Genomic DNA, 7,509 nt, shown 5'->3' with positions numbered 1-7,509 from the left:
AGTGGATGAAGCATAAACAGCTGTGGTAGTATGACTATTCAACTGAATGCAAAATACAAAACTATTGAACGTGGTGTTTTATATAGTAGAACAGTACGTACTAATAAGTCAGTTTCACAACTCCCATTCAGAAAAATAAAAATCAACAAAAGTAAGAGTGGGTAGGTCGTAATTTCTATGTGTCCTTGAGAAATAGAGAAATACAAGTTTAAAAATATTTTAGAGGTGTTATCACTGGTAAAACTAAGAACAAAAAAATAACCGCAAAACTACTATGAAATAAAACAAAAAGTAGACTTCTGCAAAAATAAAAATAAAAACCAACTGACGTATATGGCAGCAAACAAAAATAGGTGGTATAAAACAAGTTAAGAGATATAATATCATTTCATAACAGTTATAAAGGTTAAAAAAAGGTTCTCTGTGTTACTTACAACAGATGTCTGTAAGAAGACAAACCAAGGATATACCAGAATATCAGGAATAAAAACAAGAGATTCAGCTATTGACATCAGACAAAATATCCAAATAAAAAAGTTAATGAAGATTAGATGCTTTTTACATTAATAACCTTTTTTACCCTAAATAAGAATAAAAATTTCTAGTATCATATACAGACATCAAAAAATGGTGATTAATACAAAGAGATAATAATTAATGGTAGGGGAAATATAAATGGCTAATAAAAATATCAAAACTCTTCTTCCTCACTGAGATTCAAAGGAATGCAAACCAAAATAACAAGATACTGTTTTTACTCTTAGTTTGCAAAATCTTATGTAATCGTGATACTCAATATTTTGAGGATTCCATGGAAAGGTATTCTCATATATGTACATTGAATCAAACTCTGGAAAGCAGTTAAATAATACACACAGAGACATTTTATATAGTCATTTTACTCCCAATTATAATAAAAGAATGAATGCTAAAGCAAAAATCTAAAAAAAGTAACATATTTATATGTAATGATGTTCATCACACTTCACAAGTCTAAAATTGGAAACAAGTACCACTGAAGAAGAAAAACACTAAATATATTACATATAATTCAGTAACTACATATTATAAATGTTAATATAATTTAATAACTATACAATATCACATATATATGATATCATGATTTATATATGATGTGATATAATATAGTTATTAAGAGATGTTTTTGAAGCATTGTTGCATTGAAAAGTATTTGTGATTTAATGCTGAGGTTCATAAAGAAAATATGCCTAAAAGGTATAATTACAAGTAAAATTGTAGGTTGTTTCTGCTTTCTATGACCTTTATGTATCTTATCAATTTCCTATTTCCAACATGTATTATTTTAATAAAGAGAAAGCAAGATGTCAATAATTGAAAGAAAAAAATTGCTTTTCTTCCACTTACAATTTCTTCCATTTTTAGGTGTTCTTGAACATTGTGGTGGTTTTATAATCAAATCTCTAGCTCTTTCACTCCCTGAGATGTAAGTTTTCTGAGACTGGAGGATTAAAATGGCTCTATATTTTCACACTACCTCCTTGCCTATCTTGGTTTTCAATTTCCTCCTAACTACGTTTGCTCTCCTCTTGCCACTTTGGAGATCATTTCCTGGTTGAAGAAGATGAAAACTAAATAGGAGTTGGTTGATTAGTCTTGTTTGCTTTTTGTCGTCTGTTAGCGTTGTGTGTGCCATCTGTTACCAGCAGATTGCCTTCCTTCATCTCCTTCTTGCACAGAACTTAGCAAAAAGGAAAACAGTCCACCATTTTGTCTTCAGAAAGTTTTTCCAAAGTTGAACTCACTTTGCTTATTCAACCTCCTTAGAGATCTAAACTGTTCTTCCGATTTAATATTTAGTTTTATGTCCCTTCCTTCTCTTTAAAAATTCTTATTTTGCTTTAAAATGTGACCTCATCAAAGAGTATCCTTTGCAACTACAGAAGTTTTATATCTGTGGCCCTTGAAACCAGGTCAGTCCGCTTGCTAACTGCTTCTCTCTTTTTGGATACCTTCTCCTTCTTTGCCAACAGCTTCGGGTGTTACGCTCTTTTCCTTGACTCAGCGTTGACCAGGGTTCACAAACTCAAAACCTGCAGTGACCAGCTGGTAAAAGGTGAAGAATTGGAGAGCCCAGGGGCCCACCTACAAAGAGGGCAGCAATTACTCATCTATCTTCAACTGATCTCCACAATGGACTGATGACTCACTGTGGTAAAATCCTCTGATTTTTAAAAAGCTGAAAATGTGTGTGCGTGTGTGTTTGTGTGTGTGAGAGAGAGAAAAAGAACTAGAGTGAGAGACAGGGATCTCCAGAATTTTTATTGTAAGACATTAATAAAATTTTTATTCAGGTCAATACCCCAATGTAAATCACAAATAACAAAACTTAGTGAGATGAATTCAGTCTGAGACCTCTAGTTTTCATTCTTTTTTCTATATCCACTTTCATTTCTCAAGCTTCTCCAAAGAAGCAGAACCAGTAGTATGTATAGAAAAAAATAAGGAATTGGCCCACATAATTATGGAAGCTGAGAGGTCCACCAATCTGCCATCTGCAAACTGGCGACCCAGAAAAGCAAGCGGTAGTAATTCAGTGCAAGTACAAATCCCTGAGAACCAGAAGATTCACTGGTGAAAATTCCAATATGAGGAGAACTGGAGGAAATCAGATGAGATGTCCCAGCTAAGCAGTGAGACAAGAAAGAGAGTGAATTCCTCCATTCTCTGCCTTGCCTTTTGTTTCATTCAAGCCCTGAGTTGATTGGATGGTGCTCACCCACATGGGGGAGGACAATCTACTTTGCAGACTCAACCAATAATCTCATCCAGAGATTCAAACAATAATCTGTTCAAATAATGTCTGAGGACACAATTTGATTGTGTTCGAACAATAATCTCATCCAGAATTACTCTCCATAGATACACCCAGAAACAATGTTTAATCTGGGTGCCTCAGAGCCAGTCAAATTGACACATAAAAGTAACCATCACACCTATAATTAGTTTATTTTTCCATTTCATCCCCTCTCAGGTTTGGCATTTGGATTTCAACTTTCTTAATAAGTATCTTCCATAGCTCTAACTCCTGCTGTCACCAACTTTATAAGGTAGATGTGTGTATGAGTGTGTCTTGTGTGTCTATGTGTGTGTCTGTATTTGTGTGTGGTTACAGATGTGTGTGAAATAAAAGAATATTTTGCATTTTGCTTGTTTCCCAGCAGAGTCCTCCACTGTCTCCTGGGATCTTTGTGTTTTTGTGTGTGTGTGTGTGTTTGTTTGAAGTTTATTTATTTTGAGAGAGACAGAGACAGAGCGCAGTTGGGGAGGGCAGATAGAGGGACAGAGAGAATCCCAAGCAGGCTCCATGTTGCCAGCACAGAACGTGCTATTAGGCTCAATCCCGGGAAGCTGTGAGATCACGACCTGAGCCGAAACCAAGAGTCCAAGAGTCAGACACATAGCTGACTGAGCCACCCAGGTGCCACAGTCTTGGGATCTTGGTGATCACATAGTAAGAATTTAATTTTATTGAATTTTAAAATCTCCATGATTGTCAGTCACACCATATGGCTGAGGACACAAAACAGGCTTTGAAAACATGAGGTCCCAGGTGTTCAGTCATCATGCGCCCTTTAGCTTCATCCCACTCTTTATATATATATATATATATATATATACACACACACACACACACACACACACACACACACTTTTATTTATATTTGAGAGACATAGAGAGAGCATGAGTAGGGGAGGGGCAGAGAGACAGGGAGACACAGAATCTGAAGCAGGCTCCAGGCTCTGAGCTGCCAGCACAGAACCCACAAACCGTGAGATCGACACCTGAGTGGAAGTCAGACGGTCAACCGACTGAGCCACCCAGGCGCCCCTAGCTTCTTCCCACTCTTGTTACCTCCTCTGCTCCAGAGTCTTCATCTTTTAGCTTTATCCCATGCCTCTACCCTAACCTTGCACCTGAGACTTGTTGACTGAATTTGATTCCCTCATTTTGACATTTGGTCTCTCTCGAATAAGTGACTTTAAATAACCTTCTGATGCTTCCTTCTCTTGACTACTGCAGGTTACTATACTCACCCTGCTTCCAGGGGTGGGTGACCTGGATGGTGTCAGAAGTGAGCATCCTCTGACACTCAGTGACATGGGATTACCCCCTGACAACTTCATTACCCATCCTCTGTGCATTAGAGAATGCACCTTCTCAACAGATTTTTCAAAAGTATCTTTGGGGTGCTTGGGTGGCTCAATTGGTTAAGCGTCTGTCTTTGGCTCAGGTCATGATCTCGCAGTTTGTGAGTTTGAGCCCCACGCGTCGGGCTCTGTGACGCTCCAGCTCCGAGCCTGGAGCCTACTTCGGATTCTGTGTCTCCATCCCTTTCTGTCCCTCCCCCACTTACACTCTGTCTCCCTCTCTCTGTCTGTCTCTCTCTGTCTCTCAAAAATAAATAAACATTAAAAAAATTAAAAGTAACTTCCCTGAAATTTAAGCTACACGTCAGTTAATATCATTACTATTACTATATACATTTATTGCATATTTTTATTGTGCACTTTCCTGAATACTTTACAAGTAGTAGTCATTCATTCAGTTGTCTCAGCAACCCCACGAAATCAACTATTTTGATCATTCCTATTTGCAAAAGAGGAAACTGAGCCATAGAGTGATTAAGCACATGCTTAAATCTATCCAGCTAGTGTTAGAGGTAGAATTTAAACCCAGCAAGTTGAGCTTTAGAGGTATACCCTTAATAACTGCACAGTATTATTTTTCTTTTACATTGTTATGAACTTAAAGATGACATAATCATTTTTCTCTCCAGGTTCCCACAAGTTCTCATTGTTGATCAGAATTAGGTGCCAATAGCAAGTCCTCTCATTCTGCCTTTATTCCTTTGCCTTTGAGCCATGAAGCTATCAGCAGGGCATGTCGAGAACTTTTTGATACTCTACCTCTAACAAAATAAGGCTTCCAGCAGCTGTATTGATAGTTGAAGCTACTTTATCTTCCTCAGCACCAGTTTTGTGATTTATTGATCACTTACTTTTTATGTCTAAGCTCTGAAGTGTGCTTCTAAAATAGCATCGATACCTTTTCCCCCTCATTTTTAGCCAGATCATACACTTTCACTTCATAAATTGTAAATTTCTATCTAGGTTAATACTGTGTTTACACATAATGCTATTTCCCTTACCCTGTACTTCTAAGTGTCTCTGACTGACCTCATATGCTCACTTGGGACTTAAATGAACATTTCTTTCTCTGTGATCTGGAAACCTTCATCTCTGGGTCCACCGTGAATCCTAAGCTGCATGCGCAAGTGGCCCCTAGCCATCTCCACCCTTGGGCACCTCAATTATGACATGTTTGTGCCTGAACTCATAGTTTCTCCTCATTACTACTCCTTCTTTTATCCAAGTTTACTATCTACCCAATTGTCCAAGCTAGAAATATAGGCCCCATTTCTCTGGTCACCTTCACAAGAAAACACATTACAATGGTTGTTGGTAATCATCACACCCATTTCACTTGTCGCACTCTGTTCTTTGCTCGGATGGGCTTCTGGCCCCACCACTGAAACTGATACTACACCAGCGAGTGTCACCCACCACTGGCTGGAGAATCCAATGGTCGTTTTCCTGCCCTTACTGCGCTGTGCCTCCTGGGTACGTTTGGTGCAGTCATTCACTTCTTCTCTTCTTGGTTTTCATGAGGCCACCCTCTTCTGGATTTCTAATTCTCTTATTGGTCCCATGCTCTCAGGCTTTTCTCTGTCCTTTTTGTGTGAGCCACTAAATACTGAAAGTTCCTGGGGTGCCCAGGTGGCTCAGTCTTTTAAGTGTCTGACTCTTGATTTTGGCTCAGGTCATGATCTCACAGTTCATGATTCCAGCCCCACAGTGGGCTCTGTGGTGACAATGTGGAGTCTGCTTAGGATGCTCTTGCTGCCTTTCTTTCTCTGCCCCTCCTTGGTAGGCATTCTCTCTCTCTCTCTCTCTCAAATAAATATTTTTTACAATGTTTCTGAAACTGAGCCCTTCCCTATATTTAGTGTTTAATTGTTGCTGTACAAAACCACCACAAATTTAGTGACTTAAGATAGCAAACTTTATTATGTTACTACTCGGAAGTCTGACAGTTCTTCTTGGACTAAACTCAAGGTGCTGTCAGGGTTACATTCCTTTCTGAATGCTGTTGCAGAAAACCATTTTCCTGTATTTTCCACTTTCTAGAGCTGCCTGCATTCTGGCTCACTGATGTCTTCCCTATCTTTACAGCAGGCAATGTTAATCTATCACCAAATCTGCTTACAGAGTCACATCTCCTACCGACTACACCCAAGAAAAGTTCTCCACCTGGAAGGCCTCTTGTAATTATGTTGGATTTACCTAGGTAATCAAGGAATATCTCTCCATCTCAAGGTCTTTAATTTACTCACATCTGCAAAGTCCCCTCATGTCATGTAAGGTAACATATTCTCAGTTTCTGTGGGTTAGGACTTGCAAATGTTTCGGGGCCTGTTTTTCTGCCTATGACATTAGCTTCCTTCACTTTCCTCTATGGAGGAGATCTTTTGAATCCCACAGTTTCAAATGCCATCTGTGTGAGGATGACACCCACCTAAATCTCCAGTCCTGATGTTACCAAAATTTCAACATACATGTCTAAATACTTACTTAATTTACACTCTTCACAATCTTTCTTCCCCAAATCTTCATTATTTCCACAAATGGCACCATCACACCCCCAGAAGATGAAGAACTAAATTTAGTGGCCATGTCTAGATTCTTTCTCTCTTTTATCCCCAAATGTAAGCATCAGAAGCCCTCTAATACATACCCTAACTTATCTAACTCACCATCTCTTCTTCTGCCACCCTCGACCAAGCCACAGTGTCCATAGCCTCCTAAGTCCACGTGCTACTTCTCTCTTGATCCCCTTACATTCATCTAACATTAAAAACAAAAAAAAAACAAACCTCAAAAGAACCACAGTAAAAAAAAAAAAAAAAAATCCCTCAAAAGAACCACAGTAAAAAAACAAAACAAAACAAAACAAAACAAAACAAAACACAGTGAGATTTTAAAATAGTCAATTGGGTTATGTTATTTCCCTGTTTAACACCCTCCAGGGGCTTCTCTTTACATTTAGAAGAGGTATGCTCTCCAGCTCCTCATGAACTACCACTTTGACTTCATCTTCTACCATTCTTTTTCCCTTTCACTAAGTTTCAGCCTGACCACTAGTCTTCAGTCTGTTCCGGGAACATGCCAAATGTGTTTGCAGCCTCAAGACCTCTCTGTTGTCTGGAACCCTCATGCTCGGATCCTCAGATTGTTGGTTGACTGTCATCATCAGGAGTTGGCCCCAGGCCTTTTCCGGCCACATCATCCGATGTCAATTTCTCCACTTCTACTCCCCTTCTCTATCCCCTCTCTTCTGATTCCTTCCTAGTACTAATCACTATCTAAAATTATCTTGTTTATTTATGTTAACTTCACCAGAATGAA

General features: G+C 38.7%; 1 long non-coding RNA gene across 1 annotated transcript in view; it reads left to right on the top strand.

Moving 5' to 3' along the window:
* The first annotated feature begins 1,966 nt into the window (after positions 1-1,966).
* LOC125921872 (uncharacterized) overlaps positions 1,967-7,509 on the top strand; it is a 38,622-nt gene continuing 33,079 nt past the window's right edge. Inside the window, exon 1 of the long non-coding RNA XR_007457524.1 lies at positions 1,967-2,193. This is a non-coding gene — a long non-coding RNA (uncharacterized LOC125921872). The remainder of the gene's footprint in view (positions 2,194-7,509) is intronic.

Source organism: Panthera uncia, chromosome C2 (genome assembly GCF_023721935.1).
Source record: "Panthera uncia isolate 11264 chromosome C2, Puncia_PCG_1.0, whole genome shotgun sequence".
NCBI classification, from domain to species: Eukaryota; Metazoa; Chordata; class Mammalia; order Carnivora; family Felidae; genus Panthera; species Panthera uncia.
The sequence above is the reverse complement of the archived record's forward strand: the minus strand, read 5'-3'. Positions and strand labels throughout refer to the sequence as shown.